The sequence below is a fragment of the Cervus elaphus genome, chromosome 9, assembly GCF_910594005.1.
Source record: "Cervus elaphus chromosome 9, mCerEla1.1, whole genome shotgun sequence".
NCBI classification, from domain to species: Eukaryota; Metazoa; Chordata; class Mammalia; order Artiodactyla; family Cervidae; genus Cervus; species Cervus elaphus.
The window spans coordinates 80,213,521-80,241,244 of NC_057823.1; the positions used below are offsets into that span (position 1 = coordinate 80,213,521).

The 27,724-nt window shown below is 42.5% G+C and overlaps 1 protein-coding gene across 3 annotated transcripts in view; it reads left to right on the plus strand.

The window, feature by feature from the left end:
• Nucleotides 1-27,724, plus strand: part of TENM2 (teneurin transmembrane protein 2) — a 1,355,200-nt gene that overhangs the window by 996,549 nt on the left and 330,927 nt on the right. The gene's annotated exons all lie outside the window — the stretch shown is intronic.

The window sequence follows — 27,724 nt, forward strand, 5'->3', positions numbered from 1 at the left end:
CTCTATGGGATTCTCCAGGCAAGAATACTGGAGTGGGTTGCCATTTCCTTCTCCTGGGGATCTTCCTGACCCAGGAATCAAACCTACATCTCCTGCATTGGCAGGCGGAGTCTTTACCAACTGAGCCACCAGGGAAGCCCTATTTCTCTTAGTAGCCCTGTGGAATAACTGCTGTAACTCCCGTTTTACTCATGAGGAGATCAGGGTCCTGAATATGTTCAATAATTTCCAACATGGATCCCACCTATGGCTTGTAAGTGTGGAAGCTGAGAGTTTCCTCTCAGATGGTAGACCAGTATATCCCACTATACCAGGCAGCCTCACCCACAGCTCGCTCGCTCGCTCTCTCATGACCATCAGTTTTCTAACAAAGTTTTCTGGGAAGTATGTGTGCCAATATAGAGAGACATGATGTGTGACTCTAAAATAGAAAGACATCAGAGTAAAATATACATACAGGTCTCTCTTATGCCTTACTATCATGCCTGTCATGGGAAAACACTCCTGTGTTTGTACTTGTGACCAACTGTGTGTGTAGACAGTGTCCAAGTCCTGGGTCTCCCTATTTTTGTTTTCTCACCTCCCAAATGCATCCTGGATAGGAAAGGATGCTTCATATCAGCCCACAGATATGATCACAGCACCTCTCTACATCCAGACTTTAGTCACACATTTCTCTTGATACATATGTTTTTGTTTTTTTTTTTTTACAGATGAGCAGAATCAAGTGCACGTCTCAGCTCTGGGGCCCAGTTAGCCAAACACAGATGACAGGCAAGGTGCTCTTGCCGACTCCTGTGTTGGTATCATGGGGACCAGCTCTGATCTGTTTCTGTCTGTGGGCACTTGCCAGGAACCATGCAGGCAAGTCAATGGGATGTCCATTGATGGGCCAAATGTTTTTCTCGACAGGAGCATGCAGAGTAGGCAAGAACAGCAAACTGGCTGGTCTGACCTGTCAGCCAATTTTTCTCTCCCTTGGCAATAGTGTAAAAGTGGCAAAATATTTAGAGTTTGGAACACAAGTTAACACTTCCTTCAACACAAGGTAACCAAAGTGTGGATAAACCAGAACCTGAAAGAAACTCTACTAAATGCAAAAGTCAGGATCATATGAAACTTATTCCCAGGACTATTTGTCATGGGGAAGTTGGAGGACCACCTATGTTAGAACCTGAAGCATTGGGAGAGCTTGAGATGACGTGTCTTGTCTGATGTTGCCAGCTAGATGCTAAAGCTGGGACTTTAGCCGAGATCTGACCAGAGGTCTAATCCACACATTTAATTGCAAAGTGTATCTCAAGATTTCCTTTCTGCGATGCCTTTGGGTTGAAAGAAATAAAAGGTATCATTTCATGCCTACCAGAGTAGCTAAGGTTGAAAAGACTGACAATACTAGCAGGAATCTAGAGCACTTCATATATAGTGGTAGGGGTGACAGGTTGTAAACTCAGATAATCACTTTGGAAAATGGTTTGGCATCTTCTTACACAATTAACCATTTACCCAGCAATCTCAATCCTTAGTGTTAACCCAAAAGAAATAAAAATATATGTCCCAAAGTAGAATTTTGCTTGAATGGCAGTAGCAGCTTTGGTTCTCAATAACCATAACCTGAAAGTAAAACAAACGTCCGCTCACAAATTAATAAACAAACTCTGATATCATCACAAGACGGAGCTGTATTTAGCACCTACTGAGATACACAACAGCATGGATGAATCTCAGAAACATTATGCTGAACAAAAAGAAGTCAGATACAAAATAGCAGTGACTTATCCTTCCCTTTATACATGTTCAAAACATGTAAAACTAATTCACGGTGATCAAAATCATAAGCATGACCTGAGGGCTTGGGAACTGCCTGAAAAGGGGCACAAAGGATCTTTCTAGGATGATGAAAATAGTCTGTATCTTGAAAAAGCTGACAATTACTTGGGTGCATTATTTATCAAAACTTTGCAAAGTGCGTGCTTAAGTTTGATATGTATAGAAGTTCACCTTGCTTTTTAAAAAGGAAAGTGGAAGAAGTGAAAGAAAGTGAAAGTTGCTCAGTCGTGTCCAACTCTTTGGACAGACCCTACAGATGGTGCCTCACCAGGCTTCTCTGTCCATGGAATTCTTCAGGCAAGAATACTGGAGTGGGTAGCCAGAAATTGCCTTCTCCAAAGGAATCTTCTCAACCCAGTGATCAAACCCAGGTCTCCCTCATTGTAGGCAGATTCTTTACCATCTGAGCCAACAGGGAAGAAGTGGGTGTAATAGAGCAGTGTGAGGGACCCTACTGGTGATGGAAATGTTCTGTATGTTGACTGGGTCAGTGTCAGCATCTCACTTGTAATACTGTTGTTCTTGTTTCATAGGATGCTAGTTACAATAAGGGGAAAGTGGATAAAGGGTAGTTGGTATGTCTCTGCATTAATCTTACCACCACATGTGCATCTATAATTATCTCAAAATTTAAAGTTTTCATTAAAACAAAACAACAAACATTTGGTATTAACAGCTTGGGATTTGAATTTTTGTCTTCTTGTAAGTAACCTGCTGTGTTTCTGTGTGTGTATGCCCTTTTTATGGGAAAGACAGAAAGAAAACAGGGCTTTTAAAATTTGAAAATTTTAAATTTGAAATAATTTGAAATTTATTTTGAGTTTTGTCTTGATTTCTCCATTTTTATTTTGATTTTTGCTTTGTATGTTCATGATTAAACATTCACTCCTTTGATGGTGTTGACTTCATCACTCTAAGGTCAAAAATCATTACATCACTCCCTGCTTCTTCCCGATGTCTTATCACTCCAAACTTTCTGTGGAATACAAGGAACCCCCTTCTTGAATATAACCATTAATCCACTAACTTCATGGAGCAAATAGTGCATTTGATGCGTCTATGATGACAGGTGGGGAGAGATGCCAGCCACGTGTGATTTATAGCCACACCCACTCTTGCATGTTTTCTAGGTAATGCAGTTAGTGCTAATATAGTCTCCTGGATGCAAGGACACCAGCTGCGTTTATGTCACTCCCTTGAGGGCCTTCGGTGCATAAATCAATTCTTTTTCTTTTCCAGTCCATACAGAGGGCTTCCTCATGTGTGCTCCACACAGGGAGAGAAGGCAAGATGTCTCCTTGTGTAAATGGTTTGCATCTGAAGAAAGCAAGCAATGCATACACTATCAGAACCTAGGTTTGGGAGGTATTTTGTTTCTTTGTTGAAATCCCCTGGGAAGGCTGCTCTGGCTTAGACAACTGTGAAGGAAGGAATTTATCGGCTGGAATGATGTTGCCAGCCTTGGCTTGTCTAAACCCATCCTTGAGTCACCATTGCAGCCTGTCTCCTGACACCTGCCCACGCCACTCTGAAACACACCCAAGCTCGTGGATTCTGCTTCAGTCAAATGTCTGCTATAGTAGGGCTGATACTCTGAGTTACAAATGCCGTGATTATCAAGGTGCACGTTAGGAAGGCTAAGTCCCTCCCATCTTTTTTGGGGGGGGCAAGGACATCACCAGCATTGTCTTAATATGTCCAACGATGTCCAAGAGGTGGGTTGATACAGTGTATCCTGTTTTGCAGAAAGGAAAATTAATTAATCCCACTTAAACCACCTCCTCCTTCTGCATGCTCTTTATCTTACTATTCTTCCTCTTTTTCTTCTTCTTCCTTTCCTCCTTGTCTCCTATTCCTCCTCCTGCCCCTCCTTCTCCTCCTTGGGGAGCAGGCATAGTAAGAATTTAAGACACATGAAAAATTCTCATTGCCTTTTGTCATTTCTTCTACTAGCATTTTCTTACCTTCTCTACACTCCCCCCAGTCCTCCCACCTAATGCCTGAGGTTCCCATCTCATTCTCACTCCAACATCAGAACTTACCAGTTCTGTTTTCCAGTCTCTCTGGACCCTGAGGCTTGATAAGACACCAAGTGATAATTAGATTAATCGGGTAAGATGAAGCTCTAACATGTCATGAAGCCATTCATTTCCTCTAGGCCCATAAAGGATATTCCTAGTGTAATCCTAGGCCCCAGAGTAGAGCCATGGGACAAAGAGTTTTAAGCTGATAGCTAGAGCTTTCATGTTCTCAAAATTACATCCGATGGGAAGAGCAGCACATTTAGTTATTCAGTGACAACCAAAGATAGAGTAATATGTCTAGGTCTTCCCAGTGCACCTAAGAGACACCCAGATGTGTGTTGGAAGAACATGTGAAGAAGTGTAGGGTCATCCCTAGACTTTCCTAAGAGCATTTGAGAAAAGCCTGTGAGGGGATATTACAGCCTGCCTTGCTTGCCCATGAACTTGCTCTCATCTAGAAAATTCTGAGTCCAAGTAAAAGCTTATGAGATTGCATTCTGTTATCATAATAAGAAGCCAGCTGCCAAACACCCTGCACCCTCCCTTTCTTACACTTTTCAAGTTCTCTTGAAGTTGCCCATTCCTCCTACTCTACAAATTCCTCCAGGGTGAGGGCTGAATCTTAGGTATCCCTTGGCTTTAAGCACCAAGCTCGGGTCCAGGGACAAAGTAATGGCTGATGAGCTTCTTAAGCATGAGTGCTAGTTCGTTTCCAGGAAACAGTCCCAATAGGATGCAGCATCAAAGAAGTTGGGGTCTGGACCTGGAGGAGTCTAAGCCATGCTCCTTGGCGATCTCCTTCCAGATGGCTTGGTGCCCTTATGCAAGAGAATGGATTCTAATCCAGGTCAGCCACGGGCCATAGGCTAGAATAGAGACTGACAAAATTGGTGGAGGAAGATTTATGGCACTTTTCTTGATGGTTCAGGGCTCAGTTTTCTGCAAGATAAGAGTGTCGTCCCTCAGATAGGAGCACAAGTGAGCAGTTGAGCTCTTGCCTGTCTGCCTTCTGTCCTCTTCATGCACCAGTTCTCAAGACAACACTGTTATCGCGCCAGAAAATACAGCCCAGAGCATTACAGATGTCTGGTACAAGCGGAACCCATATTAATGGTTATTGCTTAAAGAAGAGGCATGCTCAGATCTCTTCACTGTGCTCTAGGGAAATAGCAATTCTTACTTTCTTCCAGAGAAGACCAGAGACATAAAAAGATCAATTGGGTCTGGCTTATCTCAGATAGGGGAGGCTTTTTTAGAGGTAACTTAAAGGGCCAGCTTGACATGACCTAAGACACATCCCCACAAATACAGATTTTTTAACAATATTTGCCTGGATGGATAGACATAAAATGTTCAATTTGTTGTAGGAACAAATATATTAGTGACACTGTATAAAGATTGAATGAAGAGTCAAAAAAAAAAAAAAGGATTTTTTGTCATTTTGGTTTTTTAGCATGAACTTCAGGCTTGTTCCAAAAATCCTGGATTTCTGTAGTCTGTTGACACTTGATTTAGGATTAACTGAGCTTTTTTCCTTTTCTTTTTCCCTCTCTGTCTTTAAAAAAAAAATTTATTAACGATGCTTAGCCAGTTTTTGACAGTGAGTATATTGTTTCTAAAACAGAAAGATTTGGGGGAGAGAAAGCATGATTTCTTTTCAAGGAGCCTCTAATTGAGCCAAACTGGAAATTCATTAAATGGCATTTAAAATGGCCAGGCAAAGTTACTGTTTTTGCTCTGATAAAAAATGATTCATTTAAAACACTTACTGAGTGAGAAATGCATCATATACCATGAAGTTCCATAACACTTACAATGTTATTAGTGCCAGCCTTAGCTAGGAGGAGTTTATTTTTCTTTTCTACAAAAAACAAAAGATCCCAAAGTATTGCATCTCCATCCTGACCCTGCTTCCACCTTAAATGCCCTGGAAACACAATAGCACCTTTTGCCCCTTGAAACATTGCCATTTGTAATCAGCCCAGATCCCCTGCTTGAGAGAGAGTGTCAACAGCAACAGAAACTTTTAAATTGCTTGCCTTTGATGAAAGTGAAAATGTTATCCATGAACCATCTAAGAATATAAGTTCAGGCCTGATTCTTGCTATGCAAACAGATACATACAGTATCTTCCTGAATCAGCTTTTTCTCATCTGAAATGGAGCTATTGTACTTTATTATGATGTCAGAGATTGAACTTGGGCATGAATGCACTTCTGATAATTAAGATCATATCAGATTTGGAAAATTTAATTCATAACAAGAGATGAAAGTTTCCCAGTGGCATAGACTCAGAATGCTTGTGAATGGGGCCATGTAATGGTCATAAAAGTAAAGGGTGAATTTGAAATTCTTCATTGCATAAATGTGCAGATAACGCCAGAAGGATGAGCACCCCAATCCCATAAGCCCATTTTTTAGAAAAAAAAAAAAAAAGGAAGCATCTCTTGGAACAGGCAGGTGGTGTATCATATGTTCCCGGGGCGGAGAATGAGCTTCTTGCTTTTAAAAGTAATTGATTTTATAGTGAAACGTGTCAAGAGCACTGGTTTTCAAAATGATTCTGTTCATGAGTGCTGGGAAATAATACATACTGCTAATTGCTTCAGAAATAGCTGAATTCTTTAACTTTGGCTTTGACTGCGGTTGAAGAAAGATCCTGTGCCTTTCTGCCTTTTCCCCCATCACAGATTAATAGCTGTTTTGAAACTGTGTCTCCTTTGGCTGTTCCAGAGATGAAATCTGCATGCCTTCACTTTTTGTCTAGGGCATCAGCTACAGTATTTTTTAGTTCAAACTCTGAGTGTTCTAAAGATAGCAGTGTGACATTTCTGTTTCATTGAAGCCCAAATAGTAGGCAAGATATAAAACACCAGAGAAGAAAAAGATGCGTTTGCTGATTTTCCATCGTCCCTACTGAGCTGCCTAGGTGAACAGTTGTAAGTAGGGAGGTTGATTGCAGGTGGGAGAAGAAATAGGGGGATGCTTAGCGCATGTGCCTTGCTGTAATTCCATATTTGAATGTTTCAATCCTGTACAGATAGATTGAATGTACTGTGGAACCCGAGAAAGAAAACCCACTTGTTTCTTTACGTTTTATTTTTCTTCCTGGGTTGTTTCTCCAGTACGCTAATGTGAATGTGTCTGATTTAGAGTCTGTGTTTGCTCAAGGTATCAGCCCAGAGGAATAAGCCAGAACCATAGCCTATGGTCAAAAGTATTCATAATTGAGCCTACTAATTATGCCTATGTGTTTCATCATCACTTCGTTTACACAAAAGTAATATACCTATAACAAACATTCGTACGTGTGTGTGCAAGACTGAAGTAGACCTTGATGAACTTCAGAGACTGCTCATGTACCTCCTCCTCCAGGAAGACTTCTTGCATCCACTAGGCCAGAAGTCAGCAAATTTTTTCTGTAAAGGTCCAGATTGTAAATATTTTAGGCCTCATTTTGTGAGCTACATATGGTTTCTATCACATATTCTATTTTTTTTTTTACTACCCTTCAAGGATGTACAAAATATTCTTAGCTCAAGGACTGAAAATGGTCCATCGGCCATAATTTGCCAACCCCAAGACAAAGCCAAGTGTCCCTTGTTTTTTCATCCAGAGCAGCCTCCACGTCGTATTGAAAAGAGCTCAACTCAAAATTCTCGGAGGGGAGCTTCTTATCTCTGCAGCCCTGGCCTCAGTGCTGGCAAGTGTTCCTTTTCCAAATATACAGTGATCGCCGCCTTCCAGTTTTATATTCCAGCTGGGAAAAAAAAGATCCTGTATAGAAACGAGTTAAGTAACGATTCAGAACACAGCGCGTGTTCTCGACAGATCCTTGGCAACTTTGGCTTTCTGGAATAGAACCCCAAGTTGAGAAATAAGTTTTTTCAATGCCCTCTTAAGTTCCCACAATAGCTTTAAGAAAGCCTTTGCTCTGTGCTTCATTAGGCCTATCATCTGGGGTCCTGTTTGCTCTTCCTTAGCATGCAGGGTTTTTTTTTTTAATTTTAATAATTAAAAAAAAATAGCTTAAAAGATGGACAACAGGAAGGGAGAGGGGTGTGTGATGGTGCCTGGGCAAAGCAGTTGGCCTAGAGGCAGCCCCAAGATTGACACCAGACAGCCTGACCTCCAAGAAGGAGACAGAGTAAATCAGAAGGAGATACAGAGCTAGCTGACTGCCTAGTACAATTATGTGTGCTCTTAATAGGTTTTCAGTCATCAATTAAATGTTGAATTATGCTCATTAGGCTCCCTTTAAAAATACAGCCAAATTTAGCTTCCAATTTCAAATTATGATGTCTGCACAACACGGTTAAAATAAAAATATATCCAAGCACTTGCAGACAGTTTTGATTATCTGGAAAGTTCCCTCATTGGACCCTCTCATTTTTGAGTAATGTGTGATGAAAGGCACATTTGTGACCCAGGACCACCTAGCATGAAGAGCAGGGGGTGGAGAGGCAGATGGACTGGGCTGGTTCTTCCTTTCCAGTTATGCAGCCTGACGCAGTTACTTTCTCTAAGCCTCAGTCTCCTGGTCTCTATAATGGGCGATCTCTTAAGGTCACTTACTTAGAGAATCTCATTATTCTGTGTTAAGTAAGTAAATATCTTATCATTACTTCACATTCTGTGTTAAGTAAATAAAATTCTTGAAACAGAAGCTGACATAAAGTGGGGGCTCAAAATAGTTAGCTATTAGGACTATAATTATTATCAGCATTATGATAAAGTGTGAAAAATGAATGTGACAGAGTATTCAAGGAGCCGACATAAAAGTATAAATATGAAAATTGAAAGCAACTGAGAAGGTACCTTATGGAAGGTGCTACTCGATCTAGAATGATCATGTGAAGTCTAGAAATCAAGCTAAACTGGGACTAATTACCTCAGAACTCTATTTACCCCTGGAATACTTTCTTAGGTTGAGAAAGTCTGTTTTCTTGAACAATAAAATCCACACACACATTTTCACATCAGATTCTACTCTAAACTCCTGAATGTTTTGAATTTCCAGCACCCTATCACCTTAGTTTTTTGTTCCTTGCCAAAGGCAGAAAGGGGAGTGTGGAATGGAGTGGAACAATAGAATTTCACTTCACTCAGGTGGCTCAGTGCTAAAGAATTCTCCTGACAATACGAAGACTTGGGTTCAACCCCTATGTCGGGAAGATCCCCTGGAGAAGGAAATGGCAACCCACTCCGGTATTCTTGCCTAGAGACTCCCATGGACAGCGGAGCCTGGCGGGCTATAGTCCATGGGGTCGCAAAGGGTCGGACACCACTTGAGCACACACACATGTACGTCACTCAGACCACAGGAGCCCCTCCTAGAAGAAGGGGACAAGATTCACAATTTTTCCCCCTGCAATTTTCTTTCAAAGTGTTCTGGCTTCAAACCACATGCTTCACTGTATTCCCCAAATGTAGCCCAGTGGGGCTACTGACACACCACGCTGGGGGTGACCTTTAAAAGCAAGGACCTGAAAAGGCTTGCTTCCTTCTGGAATAATAAGCGCTGATGACAAGTCTAGTCACTGATGTAACACAGAGAAAGGGCTGCTTCAGAGGGAGAAATTGGGACAAGGGAGTTTGGCTGGAGCAATGAGAAACGTCGAGAGCCTTTGGGTATTAACCAGACTGGCAGCGTGATCCCCGGGAGGAAAGTCAAAGATAGCTCCCGCCTTCCTGACTCAGGACTGCCCACGCCGCTGCACCACCCTGCCTCCTGCAAGGCTCTCCTCGTGCAGACCATCTTCCTGAGTGGGCATCTCGGGTCCAGCCCGCGCAGCACCGACTTTCCACGGCCTGGCATCTGTGTCCTCGCCTCTGCGGTCAGTGGACGGTTGTACAGGCAGCCCTGCCCTTGTTTCATCCAGGTAGGCAGAAGGACGGTTTCCTGTTGACTTTTCCTGGAGGCTCGAAGCAGAGAAGAGGGCGGGAAATATCAAAACAATAGATGGCATTTTTGCTGTGTCCTCATGAGTGTGCGTGGGAAACATCGGAACACCTAAGGGACAGGGGCAGAGACAGGGAAAAAAGCGTGCCCGGGAAGGGAAGGGGAAATAAGACGCGAACCGTTCTCGCAGCTGAGCTGGAGACAGAGGAGCAGAGAAGGGCGTTTCGCACAATGGGGCGTCCTGTTATTGTCAGTACCTATGGTACACTGGTTAGAATTCTCGTCCCCTTCCTGGGACCAGCCCGTGTAAGCCGCAATCCCTGCTGTGAGTGCAGGCAATGTCATTTTCCTATACGCCCCCCTCCTTTCTGCTCGGAGCCCAGCCCCATCAGTCGGGGACCTCCTGGGCTCTGAAGGACAGGACTGATGTGGGTCACAGGTGCTAGAGCTGCACAGACACTATGCTAATTACGCCACACCTGTTTCACCAGGTTAAGCCGTTGCTGTTGGCAACCTTGATATCCCTTTTTATGTATCCATTTCCCAGCAAGGTGTCATTGCTCTCCCCCCACTCCCCACCCCCCACCCCCCAGTAAGTAACAAACCTTGGACCTGGGACTCGGTCCCTCCCGTTAGGGGACAAGGACAGTAAGGAACAGCCCACAGGAAAGTAGCATCTGTATGTGTTACCTGGAGCTGATGAAAGAAGAGTCCGTTCCACCTGCCGGGGAAGAATGAGGTCAGGAAGGGCTATCAGGGGGATGTGAAATGCACAAGATGAGAAGGCATTGACCAGTTGCTGGCACGGATGGCCCAGGGACGAGCGCAAGCCAAGTCAGTGTAGGTGGCCCCCTGAACTGCCAAACCTGTATCCACTGCTCACATCCCCTCCATTCCTGAAGGTATTTTTCCAATATATCCATGGCATCGTGCAGAACTATGCCATCACTTTAGACAAGGCAGGAATGGTTTTCTCCACTTCTCTCAGCTTACATTCTGTTGAGCCCCAGCAGTGTAGCTGAGCTGTGAGTCCCCTTAGGGGTTCCTTCTAAATACTTTTACAAGTTTTTCTTTTATTATGCTGTAATTTTCTTATACTCCCAGAATCAACCCCTTCTACTTATGGGAAATTTCTCAAGACAAACAGAAGTTTCTCTTCCTGGGTAGCAATTTCCATTCATGAAAAATTGCCTTGTGTGCAGTCAGGAAGTATAGCGGGTTGTGAAGCTCTGTAATTTGTTTCCCATCAACTAATAATCTTATTGTGATGAATAATACAGTACTGTTAATGTTGCTACAAGGTTATGGATTGTGCTGAGTGTCAGGAGAGAGCTGACATGCCGTGCAGCAAAGCCACCCTTTCTTCATTTTACGCAGCAGAGTTTCTTAAACAGCTTGCAAGAGACACACAAGCTTCAGCAAGCAAAATTCTAATGAATTCAAATATAAAAACTATTAACATCACACCAGTAGGACTTTTGCACAGATGTTGGCTCTGTTTTGAGTTGTTTCTGGTGTGCTTTTTGTTTTTAAGGATGTGCTAGTGTATATATTGAAAGCAGATGTTCCAGGTTTGGGGGTTAATTTGCTCCCTTGTTTTTCAGAGAAGAGCCTCAGCTTCTCTACCTGGAATGGCTCCTGATCTGATGCAAGTGTTTCCCCATCGACATAATTCTGTCCTGCTCTCCACATCCATCCATGTGTTTTAATTTTATCAATATTATATTTTGAAAAATTGACATACAATACCTACTTTACGGTGTAGGGTTCTATGAATTTTAACTACATGCATAGTAGATTTGTTTGACACAATCATTCTCATGACACAGAACAGCTCCATCACCTCAGAAACCTCCCTTGTGCCCTCTTTTTGAATTAGATTGACCAAAAATTCATTTGTCCAGGGTTTCTGTAACATTGAAAACCCAGATGAAATTTTTGGCCAACCCAGTAGTTACATCTCCTCTCCTTCCCAACCCCTGGCAGTCACGGATCTGTTCTCAGTCACTAAAGTTTTGGGGTTTTTTTGAGGATGTCCTGTGAGCGACATCATACAGCATATAACCTTCTGAAACAGACTTCTTTCTTTCAGCGTGTGCCTTAGAGGTGGATCCCGCTTGCTATATCCATAGGTAATCCCTTCCATTGCTGCATACGAGTCTGTTGTGGCCCACCTTGTTTATCTGCGTGCTGGTGGTAGGACCTCTGAGTTGTTGCCTCTTTTGTTGATTGTGGATAGACTGCTATATAACTCTTTGGTGTGTGGATTTTATTTTTGTATTTTTTCTATTTTATTTTTTAACTGGCGGAAAATTGCTTTACAATGTTGTGTTGGTTTCTGCCATACAATAATGTGAATCAGTTATAATTTTATATATATATATATATATATATATATATATATATATATATTTATCTCCCCTCCCTCCTGAATCTGCCTCCCTTCCCCTCATCCCACCCCTCTAGGTCATCACAGGGTGCCAGGTTGGGCTCCCTGCATTATTTAGCAGCTCCCCACTAACTCTCTGTTTTACACATCATAGTGTGTATGCATAGCTGCTTTCTCAATTCGTGCCCCCCTCACCTTCCCCAGCTGAGTCCACAAGTCTGTTCTCCTCCAGGTTCATCAGTTCTTGTGTGGATTGGGGATGGACATACATTTTCATTTCTCTAAGGTGAACACCTCGGATGGGGATTATTAGCTGGTGTGGTAAGTGTAGCATCGTGGGAAACTGGGAAACTGTTTTCCAGGGTGACTATACCATTTTGCACCCCCACCAGCAATGTATGAGAGTTCCCATCATGGTATTTTGATCAGCTTTCATGTCTGTCAAAAGTATGTTCTCACATAATGCTCTCTTTTGTCATGAGCTGCTTCTAATTTCGTAATTTCATATATTTTAGTACTAATGAAAGAGTCCTTAAATTCTCTGTCTTTAAAAAAAAATCTTTATTTGGCAGTGCCAGGTCTTAGTTGTGGCACTCAGGATCTTCAGTTTTCATTCGGCATGCGGGATCTTTAGTTGTGGCATGTGGGATCTAGTTCCCTGACCAGGGATTGAACCCGGGCCCCCTGCATTGGGAATGTGAAGTCTTAGCCACTGGACCACCAGGGAGATCCCTAACTTTCTGTCTTTTTAATGTTAACTTTTTTTGAAGAAGAAGAAGCATAAAACATGCTTGCCTACTTTTCTCAATTCTATTTATGGTTCCTTCTTTGGTTCAGATTACATGTGTTTTAATTAGGAAAATATATCAATGATATATGTCTCTGTGTTTTTCACAGAATGAGTGCCATGAGCTTAGGGTGCTTGTAGAGGTGCAGACAGATGCAGCTTGGCTCATCGGAGTAAACCTGAGCAGTAAAACCTCTCTGTGGTCCACTTCCATTTTCACTGCATGACACCAGGCATTTCACAGCACCTCACGTGTGCATAAAGTGCCCCGGAGGCTGTGTGTCTCCTGCACATGTGGCTGAGAATCCAGAGCAGGAATGCCAAGTCTGAGTCCCACTAAGAAGGCAGTATAGCACGTATATTCCATGTGCATAATTGAGGACTCCAATTCACCACACTCTGTTATCTAGTATTAAACATAAAAGACAGCCGATAAATACCACATTCAGTTGAAAACACAAATGAATCAAAATGTTATAGTTTCTCTCCACAGGTAATAATTAACTTTCTTGTGACTTTCTCAGTGTATCACAGATCATCCTTTAAATGGTATGCTGGCAAAAAAAAGAAAAATCATTGTACACTGAGACATGTGGGTATACAGACCCAACAGAATAGTGAGTGAGTTTCTGGAGATAAGATTAGGGTGGGAGGAGTAGGTAAGGATTCTTGTTTAGTTTAATGATATACATATAGGAAAATTTTTCAGAGCAATATGTCATAATGGTCCTTAGAAAATGTTTTTGTGTGAACTGCAACATGAATAAAAACCTATATGAAAAATGAAACGTTCTGATTGTTAACAATCATGAGGGGAAAAAAAGAGTGAAGGTGGGATCTTTGTGGTTCAGTGAAAAGGTGAGTATAGATTATGACTGTCTTTCCTGACCTTCCTAGAGGTCAGAGATTCTATAACCTCAAAAATTCATGGGACCCAGGGTAGAAGCTCAATAATTAATTGCTAAGTGAGTGTGCATGGGAATAAATAAAAACATGAGTGAAGGAACAAACAAGTGGTTGAAAATGGTTTGTCATAAGTGAGCTTAGCTCTTGGGTCACTGGGCAAGGCATTAATGGGAGAGAAGGCAAATGGAAGAGAATATGAAAGGCTTTGATAAATACCCAACTAGCATATAACTTTGCTAGGCTCTGTACAAAGAGAAAGCCATAGAATGAAAGCTTTTTCCTATTATGTGCCATGTCTAACAGGGGTCCCCAACCCCCTGTTAGGAATGGGGCCATACAGCAGGAGGTGAACAGTGGGCAAGCAAGCAAGCTTCATCTACTGCTCCCCATCACCCACATTACTGCGTGAACCATCTCTCCACTCCCAGTCTCCACCCTTGGTCTGTGGAAAAATTGTCTTCCACAAAACCAGTCATTGGTGATAAGTTAGAGATGTTTGTAAAGATCTGATAGGCTAAATATGGCCACGGGGAATTGTTTAATGTAGAACATGCCAGTGGCACATGATATATTACTACTCCAATCGTAGTCCTAGAACAGAACAACCATAAAATATTTTACACTTGTAACCATACAGTAAGGAAGCCTTTGGATTTCTTCTGATCCAACCCAAAAAGCCTTCCTGCAGGAGGAGGAAATCCATCTACCTTGGTTTTGATTTGCAAACCCCTGCAGCAGCCTCCTTTCCTTTGCCACATTCATTTGCTTTTTGTGTCTTGAGCCACAGAGATAAATCAGGATTTACCCTATTCAGATGAGTCAGTGGCCTCCAGCAGAGGTTCTTTAATACAATAGGTTCATGATGGAGAAGTGAACATTTTCCAGTGGCCTAGACAGCCACCAGAGATCCTGTTAGCCGAGTTTGGAAGTGAAGTGCGTCTATTCCCACTTGGGGTGTGTCAGAGGCCTCTGCCATCATGAGTTCCGTGGGGATTTCAGCTTGTAAGGCATTTGTTGTCATGTTTGGGTTGCTGCAGAAGAGAAAAAATTGCTGCAGTTTGCGTGAGATTGAGCTGTGTTTTGGTAAGGAAGCCCGCCATCGTTTTTTTCCTGAACTTCGGTCAAGTTGAAGCTCTACGATTTGTCTCGAAGGATATCAAGCAACAGCCCCTTTGAAAAACTTCCAAATCTCTTAGAATTTGGACTCTCCTTTTGACTCCTTTGTTCTTACCTTACTTCTCAAAGTGTCATTCATTCATTCACTCTCTCAGCAACCCTTTGTTGTATCTACTAAATGTTCCAGGAGGCAGAAATTCAGCAGGGAATAAAACAGCCTCCTTGCCTTCTAGGAGCTTACTTTCTAAAAGACAATTTTTTTAAATGTGATAAGTGCTTTAGACAAAAAGAAAGCAGTGTAAGGAAGATAAGAGTGCTGAGGTTGTCTTGGGAAAGCATGTCCTGAAAGAAGACATGTAGCCAAGACCTGCACACACTAAAGGAGGCGGCCATTCAACTGTCTATATCCGCGATCAAGGGTGTGGTGAGTGCAAGGGACCTAGAGTTGAAAAGCCCGTTGGCTCAGCCCCAAATCAGGCGGAGGCCAGAGAAGATCAGAGCCTTTCTCTTTTACTTAAATGTTTTCTCTGAGAACCAGGCTTGAAGTTGAATGCAAGAGACCAACCTAGGCTGATAATCTGGCCGATCCCTACACACGCCACAGATTTTAAAATGTCTTTGTTCTTGCTTTTTTCTCTGCCTGGTATGTTTGTTCCCCCAGATATTGGAATGGCTCTCTCCCTCTTTCCTTCAGGTCTCTGCTCAAATATCATCCTACTGAGAAGCCTTCCCAGGCCACACTATTAAAGTGTCAGATAAGCAGTGTTAGAAATGGAAATTATTTGCTCCACCAAATCTGATTATTTCATGAGAGAGATGACTCATTCTCTATGTTATGGGATTAAGAATGATCCCATTTGAGATGACAAATACCAGAAAGTTTCAGTAACCTGAGAAGCCCTGAGAAACAAATGGCTAATTCATGACTTACACCATGTAAACGTGATGAATAACTCAGGGCCTCAGTGGGTTCACTGGTGAATTAGCAGTGATAGAGCAACCTGCTTGGCTCATCAGTGAACCTGAGCAAAAGAAACTTAAAAGTCTGGATTTTTCCACTGGTTTTTCACGCAAAATGAGGGCTGATACTCAAACAGGAATACCAACATTCAGGAAAAGCTTAGCTTTTCTAATGCTGATTTTCACAGAGAATAAGAGAATTTATAAAAAGTGGAAAGCTACTGATAAGGCCCTTCAGATTATCCACCATCAGATGGTTTTATTTCAATGCATTTATTACACAAGGTGAAAATAAAGGGCACTGATTATTTCAATGTGTTTTAAGACCTGAAAGAGCTACTATGACTCACGAGTAGAAAAAAAAACCCTTGTTCTTTTTTTCTATCTAAGTACAGTTGATTTGTTATGTGTTAGTTTCAGTTGTATGGCAAAGTAATTCAGTTATACATATATATACACAGATATAGATACGGTCTTCCCAGGTGGCACAAGTGGTAAACAATCTGCCTGCCAACACAGGGCACGTAAGAGATGTGGGTTCAGTCCCTGAGTCGGGAAGGTCCCCTGGAGGAGGGAGTGGGTACTCAGTTTAGTATTTTTGCCTGGAGAATCGCATGGACAGAGGAGCCTGGCAGGCTACAGTCCATAGGGTCACACAGAGTTGGACATAACTGAAGTGACTTAGTATGCACACATAGATATTGTGATGTATGTATACATATGTGCATATTATCAGTTCTTTTTCTGACTTTTCCATTACAGTTTATTACAAGATATTGAATATAATTCCCTATGCTCTACAAAGGGTCCTTGTTATTTTATGTATAGTAGTATGTATCTGTTAATCCAAAACTCCTAATTTATCCCTCCCCCTCTTTCCCCTGTGGTAACAAAAATTTGTTTCTATATCCGTGAATCTATTTCTGTTTTTTAAATAGGCTCATTTGTATCATTTTTAGATGAGTCCCATATTCTTAACAGTGCCATTTACCTCAACAATATCTGGCAACAGGAAATTTTCCAAGTCATTGAAATAATCTCAGGATCACAGGATCCTGATTTCACACCTTTCCCCGTCATCTCTAGAAAGAATTAAGCTGATAAGATAGAAATAAATAAATACTGACATTTCCTAAGTACTTCCTATTCATGATGCATTTTCTTTGCACTTTAAGCATACTATCTCATTTAACTCTCTTTACCAAATGGAAATGGTTATTAACTATCTTTTATGGATGGGGAAACAGAGGCATGGACAGGTTACCTCCTTCATAACTCTGATTGTTGAACTCAGAAGTCACCCAGGGAAAACTGAAGAAATCAGTGTTGAGAAGACTGTGGAAAAGTCCTGGAAACAGCATGCTGAACTGTGGCTAAGAGGAAATTCTGTTTTCCAAGGGGGCACAGTGGGAGATGGTGATTCTCATGTCACTGACACCTCCTCCCCAACAAAACTGAGATCTGCAGAGCACGCTGGCCTCCTGTCGGCCGCTGTGTTTTCTGAAAGTTGTTTGCATCCCGCGACTCTTGCATCAGGCCGAGGGGTACATGTTCATGCTCGTGAACCATTATATCCTGGGAGGGGTATGCGTCTTCAGAAAGCTCTCGGGTATTTGTTTCTCCCGCATAATTATGTGCTTGTGTGTGTGTCTGTGTGTATTTATCTTGAAGGCAGACCTGAAAACATCCCCAGCAATATACCCTATATATGCCATTGTGTCCACTGTCACGTGACAGGAAGCCAGATGCACCAAGTTCAAGGTCTGACATTCAGCTGACTTCTGTTTACATAGTATGGAGAAACTTTTGTTCCCTTGCCTTATAAGGCTCATACCCTGAGAGATTTGGGGAAAAGGTCACCCAGAGAGTAAATAATTCTGCTGAGCTTTGAAGTGAAAATGTGCTAGGAACCTTTATCCTGTCGTTGCCATTTAACTGGTGTGCTTCAGTCATTCTTGGTATTAATGAATGGTGTAGACCAGAGCATGTTCCCATCATTCTGTTAATCAGAGGCTCAATCTGACATCAAAATCAGATTTTATCTTTGTTTTGATTCCCTTCCTATGTTCTGGGGAAAGAATTGTGACCATCTCAAAGAAAAAAAAAAAAGAATGAAATACACCCCAAGGAAAACCTAGTTTAAAACCTAAAGAATGACATCTTGATGGAAGAAAATTCCACTGTGATTTTTATTTTTCAAAAAAAAAAAGAAAAAAGTCCAGTCTTTGAAAAACATATTATCTTTCATGGGTAGGGAAATATCCAAATTATGCCCAGCCTATTTTACAATAAGACCTTGAAAAGCTATGCGATGAGCTGGAATGAGAGGAGTTTAAATTTCTGATGCAATTCTCTGCTTGGGAAAGTGATAATGCAGCTCAAATAAGAGAGTATTTTCTGCTACAGCGCAACAATCAACATAACGTCTGGGCGTATTAATAATTTCACTCCTAAACTTCTCGACTGGGAGAGCATGGGTCTTAATAGCATTGTCAAGATCCTTAGGGCAATTGAAAAACCCAAAATCATTACTTTTCACTGATAGGCTTTCCTCTCCCAGAGGATGCCAAAATACCTAGGGTAATGTAGATTTATTGAAATGCTCAGATAGGCACTGCTCAGATGTAACTTTGCAATAAAATCTTCTCTTTAGAAGGATTTCTCTCAGATATTTCAAGTGGTCTTTTTTTTTTTTTTTTTTTTGTCTTTGTCACTTGGAAAGAGCTAATGGAGTTGACACTGATCTCAAGTGATACCTTCCTGATGATTTAAGAAAGCAAGGAGTGAGAAAAATAAGAAAGTAAGGAGGAATATAGGGAAGGGTATGGTAAAAATCATGTGGCACTTCAGATTAAAATCCCTTTCCGACCCACCAGAGGTGAGAACTTGCCCACCTGCGGCAGGATGGTCCCAAACCAACAAGCGACTTGAAGCTCGTAATCCAAGGGTAGTTGCTGGCTTGGCACCCGATGCAAGAGTTCCCTCTCTCTTCCTTCTCCCCCGTCAAGAATTCCTGCCTGTGCACGGCTGGGTTTTAACTGAGCAGAAATGGCCCTCTGTTGCGATTACAGCCATGCCTGAAGCACTGCAACAAATTCCAGGATCCCCCTTGGACCCTCAAGTACACAATTGGCTCTCAAATGGCCATCACCTAACAATCTCCACCGGAAAAATATCAACAGCAGCCCAAAAGCACCTGTGAAGGACTGGCTTCAGGTTGCCTGGGAAAGATGTTTTCTAAGTGGTATGAAGTGCTCCCCTCCCCACCTGAGATCTAACTTTGTTCCAGGGGGACTCCACAGCAGACAGACAATGTGATTATAAAATCCCAGAGAGGGGATCACCCTTTATATACAATGCCCAGAATAGGCAGATTCATGGAAACAGAAAGTAACAGGAGGAATCGGACAACATCTGCTAGGGGGTATGGGGTTTCCTTGTGGGGAGTGGGGCTGACAGAAATGTCCTCAAATTAAACAATAGTGATGGTTGTACATCTCGGTGAATATGCTTTTAAAATACTAAATTGTGCACTTTAAGGACCGAATTTTATTATAGCTCGGTAAAGTTGTTATTAATAAAAATTAAAAGAATAGGAGGTCAGGCAGAGCCAGGACCAAACAAATAAAAATAGAGGGGATGGAAGTCACCTCTCCCCTGTGTCTGCCCCTCTCCCTGTTAAAGGACCCTCTGAGGCAATGAGAACTAGGGGAGTTAACTGGAATGCTCAAAGAACAGGGGCAGAAGTCTACTGTGATTCCTCTGAGCTGAAGCTCGCCAAACAGAACCCTCCAGGGGCATCAGTTCATTTGCTCATTCATTCATTCTGTGCTACTTCTATGCCAGGTGCTGTAGCCTTGTGCTGGGGATATAAAAACAAGAGAGATAGGCTCCTTGTGTTGGAGAAGCTCACAGTCTAGTGCAGAACACAGGAGGGTCCAAAAATAATACAAAACTTCTTGCCAAGGGTGATGAAAGAAATGGTGCACTGGAAAGGGGCCCGGATATAGTGTGGTTAAATATGAAATGTACAAAAGGAAGCCTGTATCACATAACCTCCCTGGCCCTCCATTTCCTCCTCTTTGAAATGGACAACAATATCTATTCTGAAGATTGTTCTAAATTTTTCTTCAATTTTTTTTTATTTTGATTTCACTGGAGTAGAGTTGATTTGCAATGCTGGGTGAGTTTCAGGTGTACAACAAAGTGATTCAGTTATGCATACTTATTTTCTCTCTTTTACAGATTCTCTTCTCATCTGGGTTATCACAGAATATTGAGTAGAGTATTATAAGTTTTAAATAAGATGAAATATATAGAGTGCTTATCACACAGGTGGGGCTTATTAAATGCAAACGATTGTCCTTAGATGAGCTAAGATGTCCCTCTGAACCCTAGCTGTTTATGAACGTAGGTAAATCTGACAACATGTCTGCTTTGTGAGTATCATCGTAAAGGTGCCTAGAATGCTTTTTGTCTGAGGTCATGCATTTTGTGTAAGCAAGCAAACTACAAATCACTCCTTATGAGTGAGTACTGTCCTTTGCTTCTCTGGTGCTCCAGTCAGGCTGAATGGGGTCTTTCCAGGAAGGCCAGCCTCCTGGCTCCAGGACCATGCAATGCAGACCAAGAGGCACTGGCCAGGGAGGCCCTCTGGGAGATGAGAAAGAGGCCGTAACTTGGCTTCTCCTTCACCCTGTATTTTTCTTTTCTCCTCTATTCTGACATGCAGAGAAATAGCCTGACAATAGCACAGTCAGATGTAAGAAATAGTACAGACAAGTCACCCATCCCATATGCCAGCAATACCATCAGTGAGTGGGTCAATAATAAAAAATAAAGAGTCTGTTCTTTAGGAGACAGATCATTCAGTAGAGAATGTTAAGGGAAGGAGGGAGCTCGCTGAATGTCCACAGGGTCCAGTATTTAGAGGCAGGTAAGTAAGCCTCTCTCCAAACGGAGGAGGAAGCTGAATCTGGATCAACCTCCGCCCCCTCATCTCTGAGCTGTTAACAGAGGCCCGCTGATCAGAGCCAGCAGGACAGGCCGGGGCCGGTGTGCCCTTGTTTCTGCCTCCAGCAGACCTAGTTGCTGCTCATCCCTCCCGCCACTGGTTATGGGAGACAGGGATGCAGCGTGGGGAGGACCCTTTGGAGAGGCACAGAAAAGAGACCGCTCTGCAGTTTGGCTGTTCTGGCCTATTTCTCTTGTTTCAAGTCGTACTGTGAGGGGGAGATTCCCTCTATTTTCTCACGAGATCTGGTTCTGCGAGTTAAGCAGTGTGTAAAAGAATGCAGCAAGCCAGTTTTCCTCTGTATTTGCAGCGTGTGTGTATGTGTTAGTCCCTCAGTCGTGTCCGACTCTTGTGACCCCATGGACTATGGCTTGCCAGGCTCCTCTGTCCATGAAATTCTCCAGGCAAGAACACTGAAGTGAGTTGCCACTTCCTTCTTCAGGGGATCTTCCCAACCCAGGGATGGAACCCAGGTCTCCCATATTGCAGGCAGATTCTTTACCATCTGAGCCCCCAGGGAAGCCCAAAGTAGTTTGACACTTTCCCTGTTGGGGAATCGAACCCATGAGACAGGCGGGGATTTGCAAGGTTGTGAGCAAACTGGGGCAGGATGCTCATTCCTTCCGCAGGAGCATGCTTTCTAGAACCTTGCGCTCCTCTGCATGGGGCAAAGTGGGGAAGAGACTCTGGGATCAGACACCAGTGTTATTGCTTATGGAACTGTGTGACCAGTAGCACACTGCTTAACCTCTCTGAGCCTAACTTTCTGGGTCTGTAAAATGGAGATGATAAGAGAACCTATCCCATAGAAGGGCGTGGGAATACCCGGAAATAACTGAAGTGCGGCCCTTAGTGCAGGATCAGACACACAGAGAGCTTAATTCATAGCATCTGTTGTCAATATTATTGGTTTGTTGCCATGATCATTGTTTTGTTTATGGAAATGAGAGAGCTCTGAATCCCAGGTTCCACTTCTGCAGGCTTTTAGAGACATACTCCTGAAACCGCCTGTGTTAATGTCCCTGCTGTATCACTTGGTCCCTGTGCCCTTCTGCAGACAGAATCTGAAGGCAGAGGGGATCTGAGGGTGGTAATTTTGCCTCCACATGTTCAATTGATATCTCACTGTGAAAGCTGCTACCTAAAAGAGCTAGGAAAACTGGATTGCCCTAAGAGGTTCTCATCACTTTCTCCAGAACCATGGTTGCTATCACTGTTATTACTATTATTGGTATTGTTCATTGCAAAGAAAATGATATGTATTGATAGCTTACTAAAGTGCCAAGAATTGTGCTAGGCTCCTTGCAGATATTCTCATTTGCTTATCCTAGCCATCATGTGAAAGAAATAAAATGACTATACCCATTTTACAGATGAAGAAACAAACTCAGAAAAAAAATGTGTAGCTTTCCAGTGGTCACATAGCTAATAAGTGGCCAAACAGCAGTTCACAGCTTACCACCAGCCTGGCCATCTGCAATAGCCTCCACTGTCCTTAGTTCTAACCCGAGGCTTGAAAATGCTCACCTGTGATTCCCTCTGGCTCCCATTCAGGGTTAAAATTGAACAGGTGTCCTCGTGCCAGCTTTCATCACCCAGAAACTCCAGAGTCTTTCTCAACATTATCCCCACTTCCAGCATCTTCAAATTGCTGTCAAGGTGGAACTTGGTCCAAAGATGAGGTTCAGAAGGCAGAGAGTTTGTGGTTAATTCATTATCTTGGGGGCCGAAGGGTTAAAATTTTTAAAGGCCAACGACTGGCATGCCAGCTCCAAGAATGAGTGAATTGTTGGCAACTAGGCAGGCCTCTACTTTTATTTTTTCTTTCACATATTTCATCATCATTTTTAATCACCAGGAATAATTGGTGTGGGCAAGTCAAGGCTATCTGAGTTCATCCCTGCTCTCCCACTGTCATCAACACCCTGCCTGGCAAAGGTAGACCCAGCCTGAATACCTCCCCCAGCTGTTTATTTAGGAAGAGTGCAACAATAGCCAGCTATTGTGAATTTACTTCCTTAGCTCCAAAGAAAAATCTTTCTTTATACATTATTTAAAATGTGGGCGTTGCTGGTTTCCACATGCTATTTGAGCACCACTCATCTAGTCAACACAAAAGTTGACTCCAGTGTATGTGTGTATGTGCATGTGTGTATATGTGTGTGTGTGTGTGTATACACACACATGTATATATAATTTTTAAAGATCAACAATTGGCATGCCATCTCCAAGAATGAGTGATACTCATTATCTATTTTGTATATATAGAGTGAAGGTGTATATGTTAATCTCAGCCTCCTAATTTATCCCTCCTAATTTATTTATTTGTGGATAATGAATTAACCACAAACTCTCTGCCTTCTGAACCTCATCTTTGAAGCAAGTTCCTTCTTGACAGCAATTGTGCTAGCATAGCTAGAATATGCTAGAAGTGGGGATAATGTTGACAGACTGGAGTTTCTGGGTGATGAAACTCCAGTATGTATTAATATGTGTGTGTGTGTATACAATGGACTACTACTCAGTCATAAAAAGTAATGAAATAATGCCATTTGCATGGATAGACCTTGAGATTATCATACTAGGTAAAGTGAACCAGAGAAAGATAAATATTATACTATATTGCTTACAGGTTGAATCTGAAGGGGAAAAAAAAGACACAAATAAACTTATTTCCAAAACAGAAAAAGACTCACACACACAGAAAACAAACTTATGGTTACCGAAGGGGAAGAAGGGTAGGGGAGGGATAAATGAGGAGACTTGGATTAATATATACACATTACCATAAATCCACCAAAGACATCCTATATAGCACAGGGAACCATACTCAGTATTCTATAATAGCTTTTAAGGGAAAAGTTATATATATAACTGAATTGCTGTGCTTTATACCTGAAACTTAGGTGATATTATAATTCAACTATACTTCCATAAAAATTTTTGTACAAAAAGAGTTGATACTCTAAAATTTTGTGATCCCAGACAACTGTGTTGGAATTGATATTGTGACCTGATCAAGACGTACGGCTTTATTTTTAAGATTCCACTGTTAACCAGTTGGCATTTAGGAAGGACAGAGTATGTGAACAGCATCTCTTTCAGGAACAGAATTGCTGGCAACTGTCCCACAGCACATCTAAAACCTCAGAAGCATAGACCGTTCAAGCAAACAATTCCAAATAAGCAAACAGTACAAGTTAAGCATTCATTCAAGCACTTCATTTTTAAATCTACAGAAAGCACCTTCTCCATGAATTAACTTATCTTTGCTCAGATTCCTATCTGTCCCACCCTAGCTTTTAACATAGGACCAATATATAACTCCTCCTTCCTAGGACTAAAAGCTACACAGCACCTAAAAACAAATTCCAGATTTCTGACTTCGAGATAAATCAGGTGCAGTATAATAGGTTAGCACAGTAATTTTAATGACAGCTGCCTTTTGCTGCTAATAGCACACTTATTAGGTTGATACCATGTAAGTGTTTATGCTACATAGTTATTCATGCCTCAATTATATTACTGTGTGATTTCATATTTATGTAATAGAAGAGCCATTAATAAGATCACATGAATTAAGCCCAATAAATGTGTGGAACTCGGAGTGGACATGAAGAAAGCTTCCTTCATCAAGCTGAGGTATTCATCTTTGTTTCACCACAGATTGAAGACAACACTTGCCTTAGAGAATGACTTTTTCATGTCATTTAGCTTCCTAGAAAGCAGTAAGGCATGCTGCTTGCCATTGTGTGCATTTTTTGAAACAGTAAACCATTACATCCAGCAAACATATTGGATGACTGCGACAAAAACAAACACAGAAAGTGCTTGAGATCATTAACTGGAGCAGAAGTGTTGTTATATTAGAGATACGGGACCCACACAGAACGCTAAGGAACCCTGAGTTCAGGCAGCCGTCCAAAAGCGTAAATGTCTACCAGCCAGTGATACAAATGCGTACATCTGACCAGATGAAGGTAACAGGGGTTGTTCCGGTTGATGACAGAAGCAAGCAAACAAGACCACCCAATGGTGCTGGGCTCCATCCAGTTGTTGCCATGAGGGAACACAGACTCGATATCTTCAATTTGTTTTCAAGGGAAGTCAGAAGTCTGGAACCCTATGTACAGTCTTGACCTTGAATTTTGGGTAATAGTCAGCTTAGGGTCTGCCAGTTTGTGACCCCTGTCCTCGGGAGATGAACTCTGCGCGTACTCTTTCTGCTTAAATCCGGGCTCCTTGAGAGCTGCAGTTACTCTTTTATCCATCCTTCTGTTCCCGAGAACCAAGCATGCAGTTTGGGGGGAACTTGCCAGCCATCAGGTAGCATGTTTAGCACTTTACAATCATCTTCCTCCCTACCTTTCACAGCAACCTTATGGGTAGTTACTGCTGTTTTCATCATTTAACAGATAAGGATGTTGATACTTAGAGAAATGATGTCTGAGGTCCAAGTTCCCATAACTCAAAAGTGGGCAGACTTGATCCTTGAACCCGATTCTTTAGATATCATCTCCTAACCCCCTGCGGATGCTCCTGCACCATCATGTTTATCCCCGGTGACAGCATTTGCCTCTCTTTGGTGTCACTGTCTTTTCCTTCTAGCTCCTGCACCTAGTTCAAAAGTTTGAGTTTTGAATAGATAGATAAATGAGCAAATATGACCAGTGTCACAGTGGGAAAGAGCAACAGTATAAGGAGAGCATCCTTCAATACTGAGGATGGGGGACCGCTGTGCTGTTGTTGCAATGGTCATTTGATTTATATGCAAAGAGCTTGTGGCTTTATAGGCATGCCAGGTGAGTGGAGAGTTGAGTATTTGTCTATCTTCTCCTGTTGGTCCTTCTCCAATCCTCAACCCCCGCCCCCCACCCCCCACTCCCAGCCCACCATGAAACCCTAGGCCTTCTCTTAAGGAGAAATGGAGAATTTGACATGTCTTGCAATTAACTGGAAAACTCACCCTCTGTCTGTTGGAAACATGCCACACAACACCCAGGTGGGTGCTTCCGTTCCCCCCTGGGCACCCCTACCGGCTGTGTCCGCTGGAAGACAACCACAGGAATTCCACCCACACGGAACACAGATGGACGGGAAAGGACCACCCAGGCTGGAGCAGGCAGAGCAATCTCAGCTCGGGGTGAACGGACAGGAAGCAGGAGGGTCCTGGTGTCCCACTTAGTGAGTGAAATCCCTCACATAGCCTCTTTGTACTTCGGGAGGGTGTAGCTGGAGGGTGGGGGCTGAGGGCCGAGGGAGACGGAAAGTTAGGGCTTGGGGCTGGGGAGGGGGGGTTCTTGCTTGTACTCTGATTCATCTCGCCTTCCCGAGGCAAGGCTCATAATTACCTAACTAATGGAGAATAATGACACCACTTGGATGGGAGTTGAGAGGGGGAGAAAGAAAGGCATGAGAATTCATTAACCTTGTGTGAGGGGCTTAGATAGCATCTCTGAAGGATCATTATTACATCATTTCACCCCCTCTTCTCCCCTCTTTCCACTAATACGAGACAGACAAATGCTAAATAACTATATAATAATACATTGCAAGACAGACAACAATGCCAGAAAATATAATAGCCTGCTACAGCAATGAAACTCCCTCAAAGTTATATTTAAAATGTCAGTGGTGCAGAATGGAAAATACGAATTAACAGGTTCATTTGGAGGACATGATTTAAAAATCTATACAACTGTATGGTGGCATTTCCCACTGGGTTTTAGTTTTAGTCTTTTTCCATACACAACCCCCCCCCCCAAAAAAAAATCACCCAAGTAATTTCAGCCCAGAGACACAACCTTCGAGGAACCACTTTCCTCTGTATTTTTCTTTCCTGTTTGCAATGGTCACGATGCTCCCCAAACCTAGTATCTTCTTGACATGTTGCCTTTCTCTCAGAACGTTTCTGCAAGCTTCCCAGGAGCCATGGAATGTAGATTACACCTTTTGGAGATGTAGCCTGGCCACATAAGGAGACAAGTAGTTGAAATTTGTGTCAAATTGCTTGTTTAAATGACTTGAGCCAACTTCTTAGAGCCAGGACAGCAGGGGCTGAGGATTTTCAAAGTTGGCAGGGGCCAAAATGACAAGGCTCGGCAGTCACCTGGTGGGCTGCCAAGCCCGACTGGAGGCTTCAAAAAATAAACTTTCTCAAAGGACACAAATTAAAAGTCATGTTTCAGCAGCCATTAAAACCAAATTATAGGCTTGCGTTGCATAGTGAACTGCTTTCATTTTCATTACGCTTAAAATATTTCACTTTGTAGATGGAGAATGGATTGCCAGGAAGACCGTGGATGGGATTGTCATCCTTGGTCATATTTACAGGGGAATATGTAGAGGGGTGTGGTTGTCTTTTGTGTGTTTTTTCCTGCAAGGATGGAGGATTTCAAGATTAGAAACTAGGATGCAATTTTGAGTAAGGGTCACAGTTTGAAAACATCAACCCTGACCTTCTCCAGAGACCAAGTCCTCAGGGTTCATGTCTCAGAGGACAGATGTTATCAAGCCCCTATCTGAGTGAGCTCATAGGTGCATTTTGTTGACTCTCATTTTTAAAAAGGTATACATATATACATGTGAATGTGTATAAACATGAAAGTAAAAGTGTCAGTTGCTCAGTTGTGTCTGACTCTTTGAGACCCCATGGACTGTAGTCCACCAGGCTCCTCTGCCCATGAAATTCTCCAGCAAGAATACTGGAGTGGGTTGCCATTCCCTTCTCCAGGGAATCTTCCTGACCCAGGGATCGAACCAGGGTTTCCCACATTGCAGGCAGATTCTTTACCAT